General features: G+C 41.9%; 1 protein-coding gene across 1 annotated transcript in view; it reads left to right on the top strand.

Moving 5' to 3' along the window:
• The first annotated feature begins 15060 nt into the window (after positions 1-15060).
• The window catches only part of LOC129824479 (unconventional myosin-IXb-like), an 81329-nt gene continuing 73009 nt past the window's right edge, over positions 15061-23380 (top strand). The window contains exon 1 of the mRNA XM_055884182.1: positions 15061-15353. The gene's annotated coding sequence lies outside the window, so the exon portion shown is untranslated. The remainder of the gene's footprint in view (positions 15354-23380) is intronic.

Raw genomic sequence — 23380 nt, 5'->3', positions numbered from 1 at the left:
ACTGAACAATCATGGTGTCTCTGCCTCCAAGAGAAAGATTACAAATAAATCAAGTCAGATCTTACCAGTTCATTGCATTAAGTCAAAGCTACTGTGGGTCAGTACAGATTCAGTAGATACTTTCATGCTGAGTAAAGTACCATTAAAAAGAGATTGCCAGTTCTATGATGTGTGTGCTGAATATTGAGTGTCTCCCTGGATAGCAAGATGGTGGTGGCTAACCTCACTGCGCTGACACCACCACCTTGAGTCCCAAATGGCACCCTATCGGCCCTGGTCAAAAGTAATGCGCTATACAGGGAATAGGGTGCCATTTGGGACCACTCCACATCTATCTGGGCAGGCCTCTGGACCTGAGCCAGCTCTTATTCTCTCTAACGTTGGCATGTTTAGTATTGTTTACTGTTGTCTAAATGTGCTGAACGCTAGCCTCACTGCCTCTTTATCTTTAAGTTGTAACTAACCGTGTATAATTGTGAGATTAGCTCATGTACTGAATAGGAGAACTCCTGCATTCACTGTTTTTTTGTATGACAAATCTGTATTGATACAGAAGTTTTCTATGTAATACATATTTTTCTTTCACAGCTTTCTGAAAAATGTCCTGCATTCACTGTTGTTTTCTGTATGACAAATCTGTATTGATATCGTAGTGTTTTGTGTGACAAATCACCTTAATTGACATCTGTATAAGAAATGTCCTCAACTCTCTTTCATTCACAGTTCTCTGAGAACTGTATCATAAGGATTTCCACAGGAATGGTGAAGCTAGTTGTCTTTCAATAAAGTTCCAAGAGCGGTCAGTGCTACTGCAAGTACCACGTTAACACATCCTCAACACGGAAACAGGATTTGTTCCTCTCCCCCTTTTGAAAAAAAGAATGTCTGTCTATTTACTGGTTACTGGTATTACTGGTGACTTAAGGGTCCACCACGGGTTTACCACAACGTAGTTACTCAAACTATAACATCTCCTCCCTTCTATTCTGTGCTCAGTACTTACTGAACATGATTCTGGAATTTGGCAGTAAGTGACTCCCACAAACCACTATGAGGTCGAGGGTCATAGAGCTAGTTCACACTTCCCAGATGTTGTTTACATTAAATCAAATCAAATTTTTCACATGCGAAGAATACAACAGGTGTAGATCTTACAGTGAAATGCTTACTTACAAGCCCTTAACCGACTATGTGTAACGAAACTCTAGCTCTTCCTCCTCCTCGGACGAGGAGAGGAGAGAGGGATCGGAAGACCAATGTGCAGCGAGGTATGATGACATAATGATTTAATTTATTAAACAAGACGAAAAAACGAACTACACTTGATAATTAACAAAATAACAAAACGACATAGACAGACCTGGACATGAGAACTTACATACAACGAAGAACGCACGAACAGGTACAGACTACAAAACAAACGAACAAACGAAACGATACAGTCCCATGTGGTACCAGCATACAAACACAGGAGACGACCACCCACAACAAACAATGTGAAACAACCTCCCTATGTATGGTTCTCAATCAGAGGAAAACGTAAAACACCTGCCTCTGATTGAGAGCCATACAAGGTCAATTAAACCTGACACTTAACATAGAACAAACACAGACTGCCCACCCAGCTCACGTCCTGACCCACTAAACACAACTATACAAAAGGAGAACAAGGTCAGGAACGTGACACTATGCTTAAACAAAAATTGATAAGTAAAAAATTGAAAATAGAAAATTAAAGCAACAAATAATTAAACCGAAGCAGTAAAATAACAAGCGAGGCTATATACAGGGGGTACCAGTACAGAGTCAATGTGCGGGGGCACAGGTTAGTTAAAGTGTCTATGCATAGATTATAAACAGAGAGCAGCAGCAGCGTAAAAGAGGGGTCTGGGTAGCCCTTTGATTTGCTGTTCAGGAGTCTTATGGCTTGGGGATAGAAGCTGTTAAGAAGCCTTTTGGACCTCAACTTGGCGCTCCGTTACCGCTTGTTGTGCGGTAGCAGAGAGAACAGTCTATGACTAGGGTGGCTGGAGTCTTTGACAATTTTTAGAACCTTCCACTGACACCGCCTGACATAGAAATCCTGGATGGCAGGAAGCTTGGCCCCAGTGATGTACTGGGCCGTACGCACTACACTCTGTAGTCGGAGGCCGAGCAGTTGCCATACCAGGCGGTTATGCAACCCGTCAGTATGCTCTCGATGGTGCAGCTGTAGGATGTTTTGAGGAACTGAGGACCTATGCCAAACCTTTTCAGTCTCAAGAGGGGGAATAGGCTTTGTCGTGCCCTTTTCACGACTGTCTTGGTGTGTTTGGACCATGATAGTTTGTTGGTGATGTGGACACCAAGGAACTTGCAGCTCTTAAACTGTTCCACTACAGCCCGTCGATGAGAATGGGGCCGGGCTCGGGCCTCCTTTTCCTGTAGTCCACAATCATTTCCTTTGTCTTGATCACATTGAGGGAGAGGTTGTTGTCCTGGCACCACTCGACCAGGTCTCTGACCTCTTCCCTATAGGCTGTCTCGTTCGTTGTTGGTGATCAGGCCTACCACTGTTGTTTCATCGTCAAACTTGGTGTTGGAGTCGTGCCTGGCCATGCAGTCATGAGTGAACAGGGAGTACAGGAGGGGACTGAGCACGCACCCCTGAGAACGCACCCCGTGTTGAGGATCAGTGTGGCACATGTGTTGTTCCCTACCCTTACCACCTGGGGACGGCCCATCAGGAAGTCCAGGATCCAGTAGCAGAGGAAGGTGTTTAGTCCCAGGGTCCTTAGCTTAGTGATGAGCTTTGAGGACACTATGGTGTTGAACGCTGAGCTGTAGTCAATGAACAGCATTCTCACATAGGTGTTCCTTTGGTCCAGGTGAGAAGGGGCAGTGTTGTGTGCAATGGAGATGGCATCATCTGTGGATCTGTTGGGGTGGTATGCAAATTGGAGTGGGTGTAGGGTTTCTGGGATAATGGTGTTGATGTGAGCCATGACCAGCCTTTCAAAGCACTTCATGGCTACAGATGTGAGTGCTACGGGTCGGTAGTCATTTAGGCAGGTTACCTTAGTGTTCTTGGGCACAGGGACTATGGTGGTCTGCTTGAAACATGTTGGTATTACAGACTCAGTCAGGGTTGAAAATGTCAGTGAAGACACTTGCCAGTTGGTCAGCGCATGCTCGGAGTACAGGTCCTGGTAATCCGTCTGGCCCTGTGGCCTTGTGAATGTTGACCTGTTTAAAGGACTTACTCACATTGGCTACGGAGAGTATGATCACACAGTCGTCCAGAACAGCTGGTGCTCTCATGCATGTTTCAGTTTTACTTTCCTCGAAGCGAGCTTAGCAGTAATTTTGCTCGTCCGGTAGCCCTGCCACATCCGACAAGCGTCGGAGCCGGTGTAGTACGATTCAATCTTAGTCCTGTATTGACACTTTGTCTGTTTGATGGTTCGTAGGAGGGCATAGTGGGATTAGCTTCCGGGTTAGAGTCCAGCTCCTTGAAAGCGGTAGGTTGGGTATGTACGTGCTTCTACACCTACATTGGTTGCTGTTTGGGGTTTTAGGCTGGGTTTCTGTACAGCACTTTGAGATATCAGCTGATGTATGAAGGGCTATATAAATGAAATAAATAAAAACAATTTTGATGTACGTACGGTCACTGTGGGGATGATGTCATCGATGCACTTATTGATGAAGCCAGTAACTGATGTGGTGTACTCCTAAATGCCGTCGGAAGAATCCCGGAACATATTCCAGTCTGTGCTAGCAAAACAGTCCTGTAGCATAGCGTCTGCTTCATCTGACCACTTTCTTATTGACCGAGTCACTGGTGCTTCCTGCTTTAGTTTTTGCTTGTAAGCAGGAATCAGTAGGAATTAATTATGGTCACATTTCCCAAATGGAGGGCGAGGGAGAGCTTTGTACACGTCTCTGTGTGTGGAGTAAAGGTGGTCTAGAGTTTTTTTCTGTCTGGTTGCATATTTAACATGCTGATAGAAATGAGGTAAAACTGATTTGAGTTTCCCTGCATTAAAGTCCCCGGCAATTAGGAGCGCCGCCTCTGGATGAGTGTTTTCCTGTTTGCTTATGGCTGTATACAGCTCATTGAGTGCGGTATTAGTGCCAGCATTAGTCTGCGGTAGTATATAAACAGCTACGGAAAATATAGATGTAAACTCTCTTGGTAAATAGTGTGGTCTACATCTTGTCATAACATACTCTACCTTAGGCGAGCAAAACCTTGAGACTTCCTTAGATTTCGTGCACCAGCTGTTGTTTACAAATATGCATCGACAGCCGCCACCTTGTCTTACCAGAGGCCGCTTTTCTTTCCTGACGAAAAAGTTTAAACCCCGCCAGCTGTATGTTAATCATGTCGCCATTCAGCCACGACTCGGTGAAACAAAAGATATTACAGTTTTTGATGTCCCGTTGGTAGGATATATGTGCTCGTAGTTCATCTATTTTATTATCGATTGATTGTACGTTGGCTAATAGGACCGATGGTAAAGGTAGATTACTCTCTCGGCGACGGATCCTTACAAGGCACCCGGACCGTCATCCTCAATACCTCCTGCGAATGACGGGATGAGGGCCTTGTCGGGTGTCTGGAGTAAATCCTTCCAATCCGACTCGTTGAAGAAGAATTCCTCCAGTACGGGGTGAGTAATCCCTGCTCTGATATCAAGAATCTCTTTCGGTCATAAGACACGGTGGCAGAAACATTATGTACAAAATAAGTTACAAACAACTCGAAAAAACATACACAATAGCACAATAGGTTACGGGATCGTAAAATGGCGGCCATCTCCTTCGGCGCTGAAGCCATTACCTCCCCACTGCTGGACCTTCTCATGGGTCTGGGAGTGGAACTCAGGGTGTGACGCGGAAGGTGTTGAGATTATGTACATATTTAACATTCTGGGGCCAGATTTACTACATCAGTGTAAAATAACATCCATCTGTAGTAGTTTTCTGTGAGTTTTCAAATGAAAGCACAACTATACAGTGACATGAACTCCTCTATTCAGGGATACGTTTGATGCTTTTTTCTTTCTTTGAGCTTTTTGCTCATTTGCTCACTTCACATCAGAGCAAACAGCTTTTTTTGGTTTGGTTGAGTTTGTATGCTTTTTTTTCTGAAATAATTGTTCATTTCCATTATTAAGAGCACTAAGTGGTGCTGACTTACCTATCTATAACATAACAAGAGATAACATTTCTCTGTATGCTACATGTTCTGAAATTCTCATTTATAAAAGGCCTTCCAGGACAAAACATATTCCCTCTTATAAACATTTTTTTTTTATTACTTTTTAATGTAAACATTTACTGAGTACATGTAATTGCAATCATGGCGCTGCAGAGATGGATAGCTGCTGTATCACGGGTTCCTGATACTATTTTGTGTTTTTTTTACACTGATCTCTGAACTGTTTTTGCACATAATATTTCCTCTATTATTTCCTATGACCAAAAACAGCTTCTGGACATCGATCTCTAACCTCAATATTGATGAAGATTTCTATTTCAACGAGTCTGCAGCTGCAACTACCCAATGGATATTGACTTAATTATTCACGTCATTCTTTTTTTTAAAGTATGTATTTGTTTCATATTTTTTGCATTTTATTTTTATTTTATTTTTAGGCTTTGGATCAGCTTTAAAATTGTGGATAGATTTTTGCTTCCATCAAGGGTGGCAGGTAGTCTAGTGGTTAGAGTGTAGGGCCAGTAACCGAAAGGTTGCTAGATCAAATCCCTGAGCTGACAATGTAAAAATCTGTTGTTTTGCCCCTGAACAAGGCAGTTAACCCACTGTTCCTAGGCCGTCATTGTAAATATGAATTTGTTCTTAACTGACTTGCCTAGTCAAATAAAGGTACAAAAATGTAATTGTCTCCATCATTTCCAATCCCCCATATATTTTTGGGGTAAATATATATTTATATATATATATATACACACACACACACACACACTACCGTTCAAAAGTCCTCAACTGGCAGCTTCATTAAATTGTACCCGCAAAACACCAGTCTCAACGTCAACAGTGAAGAGGCGACTCCGGGATGCTGGTCAGAACTGATCGATTTCTGCTAGATAGGCCAGCTGAAAAGTCAAAATGTGCTATTTTTTCATTCTTCATTTAAGGTTAGGGGTAGGCATTAATTTTAGCGGTTTTGTTAAGGTTAAGGTAAGGTTTAAAATCAGATTTTATTCCTTTGTGGCTGTGCCAGCTATGGACCCCTCTGCAGAGCTGCCTCCAGGGCAAGATTCATGACAATAAATGCCAACCAGTGACATCATCATGCCGCATGTATACAAACATAAAACAAGCAGGGGTCTAGCCCCATTGAGGTTCTTGAGAGTGCAGCCAAGGAAGTGATAGAAGGGAAGAAGTCCATTCGAGCAGCAGCAAGGGATGAAAAAATAGACTGGTACATTGACAAAAAAGAAAAATGAAAGAGAGGCTATGATAGAGTAGCAGAGGCACACAAAAAGGTATTATCTGATGACACGGAGTCTGATCTTGCTAAACATATTAAGAATTTCAAGGAACAGTTTCATGGGCATAGTAGCCTCAAATGCAGAGACTTGTCTACGAATTGGCACATCGAAAAACAACATCCCTGTCCCAGACTGTGGTGAAGAAATGGAAGTGTAAGTGATATTGAACAGAGAGATCTACAGTATATCCGAAAGTAGGAATGCATTTGAAATATACAATATACCACACCAACATTCTATGAATTAAATTTTGACCTACCAGCACCATCACCACTTACCCCAAGGCGGCTCAACATACCCAGTCCCTATGCTCAATTTACCCCATACCCGGGGTAAGATGTGCCAAGAGACCTCTTTTTTTGGACAAGCTATCTTTTCAAAACTGTTATGTTCCTAATGTTTTGTACACTCAGTGTATGTAGATGTCTTTGTTAGAAAGAATACTATATGTCCATTGAAGTAGTGATGCTGAATGTAAAAAATGGCTCAACTTACCTCACTCTCCCCTATCAGAGAGGAAGAGGCGAAGCGAGAGGGTCCACTCCCGTCAAAATGTGTCCATGCGGGAATACAGTGATAAGCAGACTGATAAGTAGATCGTCTGCCTCTCGCCTTTAGGACAAGGACTCCCATTGTTAGGGTGGAGACATGGTCATGGCCTTTTCTCAATTGGATTTGCTCAACTACTGCGTCCTCTCTCCTCCGTCCTCTTTCGCCTCCTTTTTTAAAAGGTCAAAAGGTCATTGAGGACAGGTGGCGAGGAGAGGGAATTTGGACGAAAATGTGCTTGTATGAAATGAGACTCTCCTCCACTTGCACGTCATCAGGCAAATTACGTTTACAGGGGTGGATCCCAAAATGTATGTGTAAAGTGATCCAAACTAATGAAGTTAGTTGTGCAAGACATTTTATAGATAAAACGATAAATAGCATATTGTTTTTAAACGTGTGCATGATTTTCCCCTCTGACAAAACAAGAGCTGATTCAAAGGGGGTGTGGCAGATGTAAAAAATATTCTGTGAAGGTCTTAGGTAAGATCATAAAGAATGATAGAGAGTGGATCCCTATATACTTCCTATTATGGTGTCTGTGAGCACATGGGCAGCACCAATGAGGCAATCTCCATTTTGAAGTAGTCCATTTTCTTCTTCATGAGTGGCTGATCCCTCCTGATGACCCGGTTGGATGTGACTCCAATAGGTTTATCAGGAGGAATTGGCCCAGTGGCACTGCTCATGCTAAAACAACATTTTGGCCACTAGAGGGCTCTATCATTCTCTATGGGTAGGATACGCATGACTATCCTCGATGACAGGTGGCTATCGAGGAGGGGAGGACACTCTTCTGTTCGCCTACAAACAAATTGAGATCTCAAATTGACCACTCAACCACTTATCGGTTTCCGGGTCACGGAGGAGAGAGGACGGAGGAGAGAGGATGGACGAATGACTTTTGCCCAAATGAGAAACACTTGTTATTTAACACAGTATCTCTGCCAGTATTCAACTCTACTGTGCATTCCCACTTCCTGGTCACCTGTCCATACTGTCCTGTGAGCCATGACCAGTGACCCATGACCCAACATATAGTGCCCTCTAGTCTAGTGGACAAATTATATGGACTATACAAAGACAGAAACTACAGACAACACAACCACATGGGAATGCCTATATTGAAGCCAGAGCCACAGATAATGACCAAAGAGGTCCAGCGGTGCCAACTAGCCCATTAGCTGTTAATGCATCCAGCCAGCCAGGACACCCTAACCCTACAGTGCTGCCATCACTTTATACTGGATCTGATTTCATACAGCTCCTCTCTTCTCCTCTTGTCTCTGGTTCCCCTTCTCTTCTTTCTTTTTGTATCTACTCTCCCAACTCCACTCCTCTCTTCACGTCTTCTTTATTCTCTTCTCTTCACTCTTACATTTCCATTTTAGTCGTTTAGCAGACACTCTTATAGCAATTAGGGTTAAGTACCTTGCTCAAGGGCACATCAACCGATTTTTCACCTAGTTGGGTCGGGAATTCAAACCAGCAATCTTTTGGTTACTAGCCCAAAGCGCTTTTACCGCTAGGCTACCTGCCGCCCTCTCCCAGCTCTTTTCTTTTCCTCTCCTTTTCTCTCTCCTCCCAACTCCTCTCTCCTCTCCTCTCCTCCCCACTCCACTCCTCAATACCATCAAGATACACGTTCCATGAAGCTATGAGGGAACTGTTAATCCTTGAAGAACATCCAGAAGTGAAACTCTGAAATGATGATCAGGTAACAGAGGTGTAATGGACCCTAGACACACGCACACAGTAATCCATACAGGGTGTCTGTATTTCAAAGTCCAGAAGTGGACATTGACTCAATCTGTGGGTAAAAGTGTTTTCTACCTCATCTGTTATCTTTGGTTTCACTGGCTCCTCTCTGCTAAGTGGACTGGATGCATTAGGGCTGGAGAGGAGCTTGTATCAGACTAGTCTTAAAAGGCAACATGAAAACCCAGAATATGTCCCAAATGGCACCCTATACCCTATATATTGCACTACTTTTGACTAGGGTCCATAGGTCTATGGCCAAAAGTAGCAAACTATATTGGGAATAGAGTGCCATTTGGGAGGTATAAAATGTTATAAACACAAGACAGCTTCCCCATTGTCAGCTGTCTGCCCTGGTGTAGAGGGACAGTGACAGGTATCTGACAATCCTTGCATGGAAGTGCCACCTATCAAGTTCTAGACTTGAAAACAAAACACATACAGTGAGGCAAAAAAGTATTTAGTCAGCCACCAATTGTGCAAGTTCTCCCACTTAAAAAGATGAGAGAGGCCTGTAATTTTCATCATAGGTACACTTCAACTATGACAGACAAAATGAGGGGAAAAAATCCAGAAAATCACATTGTAGGATTTTTAATGAATTTATTTGCAAATTATGGTGGAAAATAAGTATTTGGTCAATACTTTGTTATATACCCTTTGTTGGCAATGACAGAGGTCAAACGTTTTCTGTAAGTCTTCACAAGGTTTTCACACACTGTTGCTAGTATTTTGGCCCATTCCTCCATGCAAATCTCCTCTAGAGCAGTGATGTTTTGGGGCTGTTGCTGGGCAACACGGACTTTCAACTCCCTCCAAAGATTTTCTATGGGGTTGAGATCTGGAGACTGGCTAGGCCACTCCAGGACCTTGAAATGCTTCTTACGAAGCCACTCCTTCGTTGCCCGGGCGGTGTGTTTGGGATCACTGTCATGCTGAAAGACCCAGCCACGTTTCATCTTCAATGCCCTTGCTGATGGAAGGAGGTTTTCACTCAAAATCTCACGATACATGGCCCCATTCATTCTTTCCTTTACACGGATCAGTCGTCCTGGTCCCTTTGCAGAAAAACAGCCCCAAAGCATGATGTTTCCACCCCCATGCTTCACAGTAGGTATGGTGTTCTTTGGATGCAACTCAGCATTCTTTGTCCTCCAAACACGACGAGTTGAGTTTTTACCAAAAAGTTATATTTTGGTTTCATCTGACCATATGACATTCTCCCAATCTTCTTCTGGATCATCCAAATGCTCTCTAGCAAACTTCAGACGGGCCTGGACATGTACTGGCTTAAGCAGGGGGACACGTCTGGCACTGCAGGATTTGAGTCCCTGGCGGCGTAGTGTGTTACTGATGGTAGGCTTTGTTACTTTGGTCCCAGCTCTCTGCAGGTCATTCACTAGGTCCCCCCGTGTGGTTCTGGGATTTTTGCTGACCGTTCTTGTGATCATTTTGACCCCACGGGGTGAGATCTTGCGTGGAGCCCCAGATCGAGGGAGATTATCAGTGGTCTTGTATGTCTTCCATTTCCTAATAATTGCTCCCACAGTTGATTTCTTCAAACCAAGCTGCTTACCTATTGCAGATTCAGTCTTCCCAGCCTGGTGCAGGTCTACAATTCTGTTTCTGGTGTCCTTTGACAGCTCTTTGGTCTTGACCATAGTGGAGTTTGGAGTGTGAGTGTTTGAGGTTGTGGACAGGTGTCGTTTATACTGATAACAAGTTCAAACAGGTGCCATTAATACAGGTAACGAGTGGAGGACAGAGGAGCCTCTTAAAGAAGAAGTTACAGGTCTGTGAGAGCCAGAAATCTTGCTTGTTTGTAGGTGACCAAATACCTATTTTCCACCATAATTTGCAAATAAATTCATTAAAAATCCTACAATGTGATTTTCTGGATTTTTTCCCCTCATTTTGTCTGTCATAGTTGAAGTGTACCTATGATGAAAATTACAGGCCTCTCTCATCTTTTTAAGTGGGAGAACTTGCACAATTGGTGGCTGACTAAATACTTTTTTGCCCCACTGTATCTGGACTGGTGAGTGTGAAAGGGGTATGCTCCTCTGACGGCAGTAATTTACAGGCAGAGAAGAAAGGATGAAAGTCTTCCATCTCTACATAGAGTAATGGTCCTGAAAAATACCTTTGATGCCTGATAATGCTATCTCCCTTGTTTATCTGAGTATCTCTAACTCACTCACCCATTCTCTCCCTCTCTCTCACTCTGCTATTTATCTCTGCTTCTTTACACTCTCTCTCTCTCTGTCTGTGTCATGCTGCGGTGGAGGAGAGACTTATCACATTACATCAAATCTGTACTGCTAGCAGGGTGTGTACATTCTACACCTGTCCCATCCCATCCGCCCTCCCTCGCTCCTTCTGTCTTTTGCTTCTCATCTCCTTCCCTCTCTCTTGCACCTTCTATCTCTTTCTCACACACAGACTCCTTAACACACCCTCACACATAAGGCAGCGCTTTAAGGAGCATCATTTTCCCATGCAACAGGATACAGAGGTAATACATCTGAGGTTTGACACTGTCCTCCTGATCCACACCAGGTGAGTTTTTATGCCATTCCTTACTTATCCAATACCTTATCTGTATCACTAAATACAGTAGGTCTGATGTCTTTACCAACGGAATGAGACCAATTCAGCTCAGAGTTATGTAATAATATAAAAAATATTGCTAGCAATGCCAAATAGTAAATACATGCAGTGTTAACGGTGTGTACTGGAAGCGAAGTCAGGTGCAGGAGAGCAGAGTGTAGTTAACAGGCGTATGTTTTATTCCGGTCCAAACGAAAGCACATAAGTACATAAAATGTGCCCAAAACACGGACCATAAACAAAAGTCCGGCGCGTAACAATACCCAGAAAACATCCAAACAATTTCACACAAAGACATGGAGGGGAACAGAGGACTAAATACATTCAGTGATTCGGGAATGAAAACCAGGTGTGAGTGGAACAAGACAAAACAAATGGGAATATGAAAAATGGAGCGGCGATGGCTAGACAGTCGGTGACGTCGATTGCCAAACGCCGCCCGAACAAGGAGAGGAGCCGACTTCGGCGGAAGTCGTGACATGCAGTATAGAATTTCTGAAGAATTTGTCACTAAAGCAGAAGAATACAATTCCTGTCAACGCACTACAGCAACAGCAAAAATTTATTATTTTTAATTGTTCCATATCTTTGTAATACTACTGTCTATTGAGCTGAGACAGTTGGTCCTATTTACTTAGCTTCAATATCAGGATCTTGCCTCACAAAGATGGCAGCAGTCTTTTCTTCTCCTGAGAGGAGCAGCAGTGACATAATGACAGTCGGACAGGTAACTGACTTCTGACATGGATACCATTGAAACTATTCCAACTCCAAGCCTGAATCATGTTAACAATGTTTATACTGTTGCATTGAAACCAAATTAAATTATTTAACATGTGCAATTTTTTACATAAAGAAACACAGATGAATAGAAGAAAATGCCAACAGAAGCCAACTGAAATCATGTCATCTATACATCTGCCCACATGGCTTATCACTCACTATAGGCAGTATGACCACAAAGGCATCAATAAGAATAGGATTGTTACAGGTATATGACACCTGCTCTCAAAGTATTATGACATCTCAATAGTCTTGGTGTATCTGTGGGAGTAGTATAACATTCCTGTGGCGTATATTATTTTGACAAATTCAAATCAAATCAAATGTATTTATATAGCCCTTCGTACATCAGCTGATATCTCAAAGTGCTGTACAGAAGTCCCTTCCCCTGGTGTGTTTGACCAACACCAGCTTAGCGCATATGTGTTTGTGCGTGTATATGTGTGTGTGTGTGTGTGTGTGCATACGTACATCTGCGTGTGTGTGCGTACATGTGCTAGCTTGTGTGTTTGACTGACACCAGCTCAGCATGAGTGAGCGAGAGAGTGTCTTGGGCTCTAGTTAAAAGAACTTCAACATGAGAGTTGTTGTTCCAGTGAAGCAATACGGTGATGTCATACCATCTCTATTCGGCTGGTTAACAATGCATCAGGTTGCATCCCAAATGGCACCATATTCCTCACCTTGTGCACTTCTTTAAACCAGGGACCATAGGGAATAGGGTACCATTTGGGAAGTTACCTTGGTCTGTAAGCACATCCTCCTGTCCTGAGGCTCAGGCACACTATCTGAGAACAAACACGCAGCTAGGAGACTCTGTCCTCCTCACACCCAGGTCCCAGGGGACAGGGAAAATACCCATCCAGTGAAAAGAGAGAAGATACATATTTACATCTAATCCCTCCCTCCACTTTTGGAAAATAACTTTTTTTCTGGGATTACATTATCCAAGATTTTATTGAATACCTGCATCAAGTTATGAAATCTGTGTTCACCCAAAACCATTACTGGAAGGTTAGTGTAATGGATTAAATTGGTCTTATGTTAACCATTTGTAATACGGTGTCCAATGGTCTATGTATCCTCTACTACAGCACTGGCTATAACACTGCATCCTTTCTGATATTGTCCTTGTGTATGATGGGGAATCTCTCTTTTCCTCTATAGGCTAGAGCAAACTGGTGCTATACTTTCTGAAGATACAGAACTTAGCTTATTGGTGAGCATTGAGCTACAATGATTTGTTCACAGTGGCTAAGTTTAGTGTCTGGAATGAAAACTATTTTATAGCATACCAGGGTGTCTTGCCTACCACTTCGGAGATGGGAACAAAGGGACGAGAAGAGGACAGAATCATGAGGTTGGAAAAGACCATTTTAGTGGCAAAAGAAAGACACACCTGTTTAGGAGAGGTGCTGGCTAGCGGAGTAGAACACTTGAAAAAGAAAAGGAGATACACTCTAGGAGCGCAGATCCGATTATGGAAAGGACAGGCCACCTGTAAAATTAGCAGGAATGTTCTTTAAAATACTTGCATGTTCCGACACACAGGGGAAGATTGCCCTAGATCACACTCCAGAGCGTTATAGTTTTTTTTTCACTCCGGTGCCTGGAACCAGTGTGTGTGTGTGTGTGTGTATTACAGGGCTGTGTACTCCGGTGCCTACTGATCTGGAATCAGTGTGTGTCTGTTGACTGCTGGCTCAGTTCAGCAGGAACAGGAGTGGCGTCCAATGTGACATCATCATCTTCATTATCATCATCATCACTATCTTCATCATCATCATCATCATCATGTTGTGCAATGTTCGACAATGCATGAAACAGCTATAAACATGTGATAAATATACCAACACAGTAGACTTACGTAATGAATATGCCAACACCTGTCTTGTCTTGTTCTGTACAGTATTCCAGGCAACCCATCTGTCTAGTACTACAGTATGCCAAATGGATTTAAAAAACCTTCTCATCTTGATTGTGAAGCACAGCGTCAACACAGTTGTAATAGAATACAGGTGTAAAGAAGTGTCTGCATATGTGTCCTTTAAGTAACTGTTGCCAGTCAGTGCAAGGCATAACAAAGAGTCAAATGTACAATAAACGGGATAGTGTTACACCTGCAAGGAACCTAGTCCACAGAACACAACAACCAGAGATTAAACTGATTGTTATTACACACAAAAGGACTTGGCGGGGTTCAAAGAAAGCTATGACATCATACTGAATTGTGTCACTTAGCATTTTCTAGCACACCAGGGTTGAATTGAAATGAAACATATCTTTGTGGAAAAATACATCAGATTCTGTGTCTAAATTCAGTATTTGTTTACTAGAGGAGCAGTGGAAGTATGGAAAATGATACTGAAGTTAAATCATATCTCACTTTTTATTTCATTGCATACATTTATGAATGAATGATAATGTTTGCTGTAGGCGTAGGCTAGTTATGTCATTCTCACTAACCCACTGATAAAACATACTGTATATTGTGGGTGTTCTTATAGAGATGTATGATCCGTGAATAATGCATATGCTTCTGAGGACAAGGGGCAGAGAGTTTAAAACAGGATGTTATCTTCTGCAATAAATAGTTTCAGTTTCAGTTAATCTGACTGAAATAAAATGCACACACACTCCATGTTGTTCTGTTTTATTGACGAAGCAGACGCGCTCATGAGCACAAGGGTATGATGCCGCGTTCAAGTGCTGGTCGGAACTAGGTCACTCGAAAATGTCCGACGAGCTAATTGGTTGAAAGCGCGCGTGAATAACTACAACCATTTGGCAAGTCTAATATTTTCGAGTTTCCAAATTATGACTTGTACGTCAACGCAGCATGTCACCCGTACCTAACCCATAGATGAAAGCGCGTGAACAGGCGATACAGGAAATTACAATTCGCAAGAACTAGAAACAACTTGTCAAGAAGATTTTCGATGACCATTCATGTTGGATTAAATCTTAATTAAGCGTCCAGCACTGCAAACCAACTAAAGTATTGTTTATTTGACGTTTCGGTTCCGCAGGTGAACTCGTTTTTTCTAATCAACTTGTTTTGTAATGCTGGTGGATAAGGGAGCTTCCTTTTTGTCAATAATGTTCATGTGTAACGTTACAGGATTCAAATAAATGGATCGTTATGCCAGGTGAGGAATAACATTTGATTAGTATTTATGTTTAGGTGTTAAGTGACTTTGTGGGTGTATAGGCTACTGTAGGCAATGGAGTCTGGTGGTAGCCAATACTCACACAATACTACTGTAGTCAAACTAATGGAGTCCCACCTCTTCCCAGGTGAATTCCACAGGTATAGAAAACTAAACAGTACTTCATATGGCCACGAGATGGCCTAAACTCTTACATGCAAATACAATCTTTCAATCCCAAAGAGACAGTAATAGCTGTTAAAACGCATAGGCCTATGGTAAGAAAATCAACGCCTGTTGTCATTCTATTTGGCAATGTAAGTAGTAGCCTTTAGGTCGGTTAACGTTGATAGAACTTTAGTTGACCGAGTTTGTTGCCATTTCTGTTTTATTGAAAGGGAATGATACCGCGTTCACGTGCTGATCGGAATTAGGAAACTCGAAAATGTTTGACTCGCTTACTCAGTGGTTCCCTACCAGCGGTACTAGGACACGCCTCATTCTACTAGTAAAATGCACATGAGGGGGTACTTCTGGGGTACTCCGACTAGAGCAAAATGCAGTTGTTGGGTACAGTAATCGAAAAAGGTTGGGAACCATTGTGCTAACTTGTTGAACGCGGCACTTGAATAACTACAACCAGATAACGAGTCCAAACTTTTCGAGTTTCCAAATTGCGACTTGCGCGTGAACTCAGCATGTCACCCGCACCCAACCCATCAATGAAAGCGCGTGGACATAATATATAGGAAGTTACAATTCACAAGAACTTGTCAAGAAGATTTTCGATGTTACTTTACGCGTCCAGTCACTGCCAACTGACTAAAGCATTGTTGCGTTTATTTGTATATTTTGCAATAAGGACGGGAACACCTTTTTTCGCTCAACTTTCGGTTGCGCAGTTGAACAATTTTTCTCCCCTTATCAACTATTTTTTTACTACTGGTGGAAAAAGGGAGTTCCTTGTCTTCATTAATGTTCATATGTACAGGATTAAAATAAATGGACCATAATGCCAGGTGAGGAATAACATTTGATTGGTGTTTGTTATTACATAGCAGGAACATTCCTAGACCTAGCCCATTCATAGAGGCGAACTACTTATAGCGCAGTGACTAGTAGTCTATCTTCTGGCAGGGGTCGTTTTGTCGAGAAGGGTGCAATTGCCTCCTGCAATTCGGGGCATTCCTGTATCTGCAGGAACCCATTTTTATACTTATAGTGGACCCTTTTAAAATTGGGCCAGGTAAGAGCGCTCCAGTGCAGTAGGTGGTGCTAATGCACAATAACGTTGGATGCAAGCCACCGATAAACACCACAGAGAAGGGGCGGGGAGGACAACGGTAGCTAGCTAGCTAGCTGTAGGACTAGTAGGCAGTGTCGAGCTAACAAAGGACACTGTGCTAGCCGTAAGGATGACTCTTGTACACGGCAGACGGGAGGCAGGGGCAACACCGTGTGCTAGCTCGCAAACTAACGATAACTGACGTGGATGTCGATTATGGCACCTCACCTTTCTGATTCAGAGGGGTTGGGTTAAATGAGGTAGACACATTTCAGTTCCGTACTTGACCGTATTTTAGCCCCCCTAAAAATGTATACTTCCAGGTCAACTGTATTATGAATACCAACCTCCGCTTTCCAGCAAAATCAATGACGCGACCTTCATGCTGCCCGTCTCTGCAGGTTTGAAGAAGGCAATGGATCTCCGCCTGGTCTTTTTTTAAATGGCGTAGGGGGAAGCGAAGGCTACTCGGTAATAGTGAAAGATATGTCTGTGGGGAAACTTTTTTTTTCAACCGATTTGTTCAACTTATCACCTCAAGATTTTTAATAAAACACTATGAAGAGTTTTTATATATTGTGTCATTACATATCTATTTGAAGGTTTGTGTCGAATTTGAATAGGGTTTTTAGGGTGGCGCTAAAGTTATCTTCACACATTAAACTGCGGCTTTGAGAATCATGATGGCTTGCAGTGATGACGCGAAAAATATATGCATTCAGTTGTGCAATTGACTAGGTATCACCCTTTCCCTGTCCTTTTCACTTAATAGTTTTTAATCTGCGAGAGAAGCGCGTACGATACGTCCTGATACATCACAATGTATCATACAGTTGCAGCAACTGTTAAAACAGTGGACAGTAAGTTTTTATATTTTGCATTTGTGAAATTATTTTGATGTGATATGAAAGTATAGGGCTTTATGTTTCTAGAACCGTACTGCAATTGGGGAACCCCATACCTGTCCTTGGGCTATAAGGAGCAACATTAGGCTCCTTTAGTCCATTATTGGGCTAGGTCATCCCTACTATCCGGTGCCTTTTCTGTCCCCAGGAAATATAACCTCTTATCACCTCTTATTTAGTCTAAAATGTGGATTCCAAAGGGCTTTAAATATACAGTGCATTTGGAAAGTATTCAGACCCCTTGACCTTTTCTACATTTTGTTACGTTAGAGCAGGGGTGTCAAACTCATTTCGCATCGTGGGCCACATACGGCCTAGGGAGATGTCAAGTGGGCCGGACCATTAAAATTATACCATACTCTGCTATAAATAACCAAAATATCATGTCTTTCCTTTGTTTTGGTGTAAAGAAGCACAAGAACATTAGGAAAATATTGAAATTTAATGAACTATCCTTTTACAAAACATTTCATGAAACACCTCATATTTCCTTAGACAAATGTGCAATTTACTTTTATCATTCACAAATATGCATTGCAACTGATCCCACTGATTGTACAAAGGCACAAAACTTTAATTGGTACTGAAAAATATAGTAATGCACTTTAAGATTAAATGAGACTTTTAAAGAAAGGAATTTTTAAACCACTTACACATACGCATATAAAATCTAAATGTAATCCCTGCGTACACCTTACAAACTAAGGAGAGTGATTTTAAATGTGTAATGAAGAAAGTGTTCGCCTGTCCTGTAAATCTGTAAACTTCATACATGAAACATACATACACATACAATACATACTGAAAATTTATGGAGTTGTATGAACAGTAGAATTCCATCACACAACTTTTGTTTTGAAGCTGCTGACTAACATTAAAGTGCACATTTTTTAAATCACCACAGTAAGGATTCATCTTCACAGAGCTGTATTCTTTCAATGCAAACAGTATCTAAGGCAGCATTTTAAAGGTGTTAGTCTAGTCTGGACTTGTATTTGTTCCTGAAACTTGGCATCTTTTGGCCTGTACAAGTGCATCAACACCAGGTGTCATGTCCTGACTAGCTGTCACTTTCAGAATGTCATTTAAGTGCTTGTTTGTGAGCCTTGAACGCATTTTTGTTTTATTGATATTCATCACTGAGAAAATTTGTTCACAAAGGTAGGTTGTCCCAAACATGCACAAAATTTTAGCAGCCAGGGCTGTTAATTTGGGGTACCCTGGTAGTAGATACTGATAAAATCTGTCCAGACCTACAGAGGCAAATTTGCCCTTCAAATCTGCATCACACTGCAAATCAATTATCTCTAGCTGAATTTCGACCGGCAGATCAGAAGCTTTAACTGTGAAAGGTGAGCGAAAAACTGAAAATTCTGTCTCAAGTTCACCAAATACCTGAAAACGTTTCTCAAACTCCCGCAGTAGTCCTGCAATTTTGTCTTTGTACCGTTTCATGTCCGCATCAGGTCTGGTCACACACACATCTCTCAGACAGGGGAAATGAGCAGGGTTGCCATTTGCCAGTTGCATCTCCCACAAAGTCAGCTTCAACTTAAATGCATGTATGTTGTCAGAAAACTGTGTGACAACTTTTTTGCGGCCTTGCAACATTTTGTTCAGATTGTTCAAGTGTTCAGTAATATCAACCAAGAATGCAAGGTCCCGTAGCCATTCCTGAGATTGTAATTCCAACACCGGTTTTCCTTTTTTCTCCATGAACTGTCAGATTTCCTCTCGTAGATCAAAGAAATGCCTCAGCACAGCGCCTCGGCTTAACCATCTCACTTCAGTGTGGTATGGCAGGCTGTGGGTAATGTTGCTGTCGCTGAGAAGTTTGTCAAACTGACGATGGTTCAGACCTCTGGACCGGATGAAATTTACAGTGCGAACAACCACCTCCATGACGTGGTCCATTTTCAGCGACTTGCAACACAATGCCTCCTGGTGCAAAATACAGTGAAATGTCCAGAAACGATCTCCTCCATTAAGGGCTTGTACTTTGTCTTTGAACTTTGTCGCGACACCTGCTTTCTTTCCGACCATGGATGTCTGTAGCCAGGCTGACAGCGCGGGACCAGTCCACTCCAACTCTGTCCAATGCAGCAACGACAGAGCCGAAAATGTCCATCATTTGCACCAACTCAAGAAACTCTTCAGTAACAGTCAATGTCTCATCAACTCCTCGAATAAATATGGCCAGTTGGGCCACGTCTGTGATGTCAGTGCTCTCGTCAATTGCCACGGAAAATGCAATAAATGACTTGACTCTCTGTTTCAATTGACTGTCTAAATCTGCCGATAGTTCCGAAATCCTCTCTGCTATAGTATTCCTCGTCAGGCTAATATTGGCAAAAGCTTGTCGCTTCTCGGGACATACAAGTTCAGCCGCCTTCATCATGCGTCGTTTAACAAAGTCACCGTCGGAATACGGCTTCGATGCTAATGCTATTTCGCTAGCAATTAGGTAGCTGGCTTTTACCGCTGCTTCACTGACTTCTCGGCTCTGGATGAAAGTTGACTGCTGTTTCCTCAGACCCGCCAGCAATTCGTTAATCTTATCTCTTCTCAGTTGTCCTTGCAAGCCGTCATATTTTTCGCTGTGATGAGTCTCGTAGTGGCGTCGAATATTATATTCCTTCAATACCGAAACTTGTTGCAAACACACCAAGCACGAAGGTTTTCCGTGCATCTCTGTAAATAAATAGGACGTGGTCCATTTTTCTTTGAAAATTCTACACTCCTTATCTACTTTTCTCCGTTTGGATAACGACATTTTGGCTAATGAGGGTGTAGCGGAGAGGTAGAGACCAAGGTATTAACAACGTCGTAACAAGCAGCAGATGGCGCATTGATACCGTCTGCTGTTTTCAGTCTGTCTCAGTGATGCGGCTTGTCTTCTACTCTGATGGAAAGAGTGCGCCCCTTAGCGGATAATCCATGAATTGCAGCGAATTAAAAATATTAATTCCATGTCTTTTATGCATTTTTTCCACTTTCAAATTATCCTGCGGGCCTGATCGAACCTCCTTGGGGGCCGGTTCCGGCCCGCGGGCCGTATGTTTGACACCCCTGCGTTAGAGCCTTGTGTATAACTTTTTTTTAAATCCTCATCAATCTACATACAATACCCCATAATGATAAAGCGAAAACAAGTTTTTAGAAATGTGCAATTTTTTAAATAATAATAATAATATTTCATTGAGGTATTGTGTGTAGATTGAGGGGGGGGGGGGGGGAAGTGAATTAATACATTTTATAATAAGGCTGTCATGTAAAAGTCAAGGGGTCTGAATAATTTCTCAACTGTAAAGTTAGGTGTCGTTAACCATAACTCAGATATGGATCTCAAAGGGAATTTTATGTATTTAGTTTTTTGTGGATGTAGGCGTTATTGCCATGTCCCCGGGTCCTATTCATCAACTTCTATGAGAAATATAAGCCATCAAATAATAAAATATTAAATCCTTCATTATTTTAATATCCTACTTAAAATCTCAACTTTTTTCAGAATTATTGTGTTTAATATCATGGTTTTCTGTGTGTCCCTGAACACTTTCTACCCTGTTAGTTTGTTGTAATTCCCCTTAAAAAAACAGACCCTTCCCACAATGGCATCATGTTCAGGAACTATCTTAATTTTTGGGGTGGGAAAACAATAGTGGAAAGCTAAATAAATCATTATACCTCAGTGAAATTAACAGGGAAAGACTATGTAGACACATCTAGTGCCCAAAATTGATGACATATGTCGCACAGCTAAAGTTTTACAGGTATGAACAAATTATCTTCAGTCATTCTTTCTAATGAGCCCTTCCCAGCTTGCTAGTTTATACTCATGGCTCGATACTTCAATGATAATTTGAAACTTGTCTGCCTAAATTGGGACTTGGGAGAGTCTTCAGAATCATTGTTTTTATCTGAGTATTTTCTTTAAAAAAAATTAGATGTTAACCTTTCTAGCGCTGGCGTTCCGCTAGCGGAACCCCTCGACAACATTCCGCTGAAAAGGCAGCGCGGGAAATTCTAAAATATTTTTTAGAAATATGTAACTTTCACGCATTAACAAGTCCAATACAGCAAATGAAAGATAAACATCTTGTTAATCTACCCATCGTGTCCGATTTCAAAAAGGCTTTACAGCGAAAGCACAACATATGATTTTGTTAGTTCAGAGCCAAGTCAAATAAACACAGCCATTTTCCAGCCAAAGATAGGAGTCACAAAAAGCAGAAATATAGATAAAAATAATCACTAACCTTTGATGATCTTCATCAGATGACACTCATAGGACATCCTGTTACACAATACATGTATGTTTTGCTCAATAATGTGCATATTTAAATCCAAAAATCTCAGTTTACATTGGCGCGTTACGTGCAGTAATGTTTTGATTCGAAAACATCCGGTGATCTTGCAGATAGCCACAGAAATCCCAGAAATACTCATAATAAACATCGATAAAAGATACAAGTGTTATTCACAGAATTAAAGATAGACTTCTCCTTAATGCAACCGATGTGTCAGATTTCAAAAAAACTTTACGGAAAAAGCATAATCTGAGTACGGCCTCAGAGCCCAATCCAGCCAAAGAAATTTCCACCATGTTGGAGTCAACAGAAGTTAGAAATAACATGATAAATATTCACTTACCTTTGATGATCTTCATCAGAATGCACTCCCAGGAATCCCAGTTCGACAATAAATGACTGATTTGTTCCATAAAGTTCCATAAAGTCCATCATTTATGTCCAAATAGCCACTAGTTGTTAGCGTGTTCAGCCCAGTAATCCATCTTCATACGCACTAAGCCCAGACAAAAACTCGAAAAAATTTGGTTACAGGTCGTAGAAACATATCAAACGATGTATGGAATCAATCTTTAGGATGTTTTTAACATAAATCAACAATAATGTTCCAACCGGAGAATTCCATCGTCTGTAGCAAAGCACTGGAACGAGAGCTAACTCTGTCGGGAGCGCGCGTCACGAGCCTGAGACACTCTGCCAGACCACTGACTCATTCAGCTCCCATTCCCCCCTCCTTTATAGCAGAAGCCTGAAACAAGTTTCTAAAGATGGTTGACATCTAGTGGAAGCCTTAGGAAGTGCAACTTAACCCCATAGACACTGTGTATTTGGTATGCCAAGCTTTGAAAAACTACAAACCTCAGATTTCCCACTTCCTGGTTGGATTTTTCTCAGGTTTTCACCTGCCATATGAGTTCTGTTATACTCACAGACATCATTCAAACAGTTTTAGAAACTTCAGAGTGTTTTTGATACAATACTACTAATAATATGCATATATTAGCATCTGGGACAGAGTAGCAGGCAGTTTACTCTGGGCACGCATTCCATGCAAAAGTGAAAATGCTGCCTCCTATCCCAAACAGGTTTTAATGCTGTATTTCTAAATTTTCTGTTAAAATCACTCCAATAAATGTTTTAGCTTTCACCCAGGCCTGATATTAGCTACACTATCTAGCTACTTTCCTCTCCTCATTGCAGGACAGCAGCAGGCAAGCTCACCAGCAGATCCGACCCGCTTGCTTACAATTGCACTGTGGTCAGACAGGCTTCCTGTGTAGATTAAAACACAGCAGAGGTGACATGAGATATGTCTCGGAAAATGTACCTCAATCCAGGTAGCCTACAATGTACACTGCTCAAAAAAATAAAGGGAACACTTAAACAACACAATGTAACTCCAAGTCAATCACACTTCTGTGAAATCAAACTGTCCACTTAGGAAGCAGCACTGATTGACAATAAATTTCACATGCTGTTGTGCAAATGGAATAGACAAAAGGTGGAAATTATAGGCAATTAGCAAGACAC

Source organism: Salvelinus fontinalis, chromosome 26 (genome assembly GCF_029448725.1).
Source record: "Salvelinus fontinalis isolate EN_2023a chromosome 26, ASM2944872v1, whole genome shotgun sequence".
NCBI lineage: Eukaryota > Metazoa > Chordata > Actinopteri > Salmoniformes > Salmonidae > Salvelinus > Salvelinus fontinalis.
This window is presented reverse-complemented; position numbering and strand designations above follow the sequence as displayed.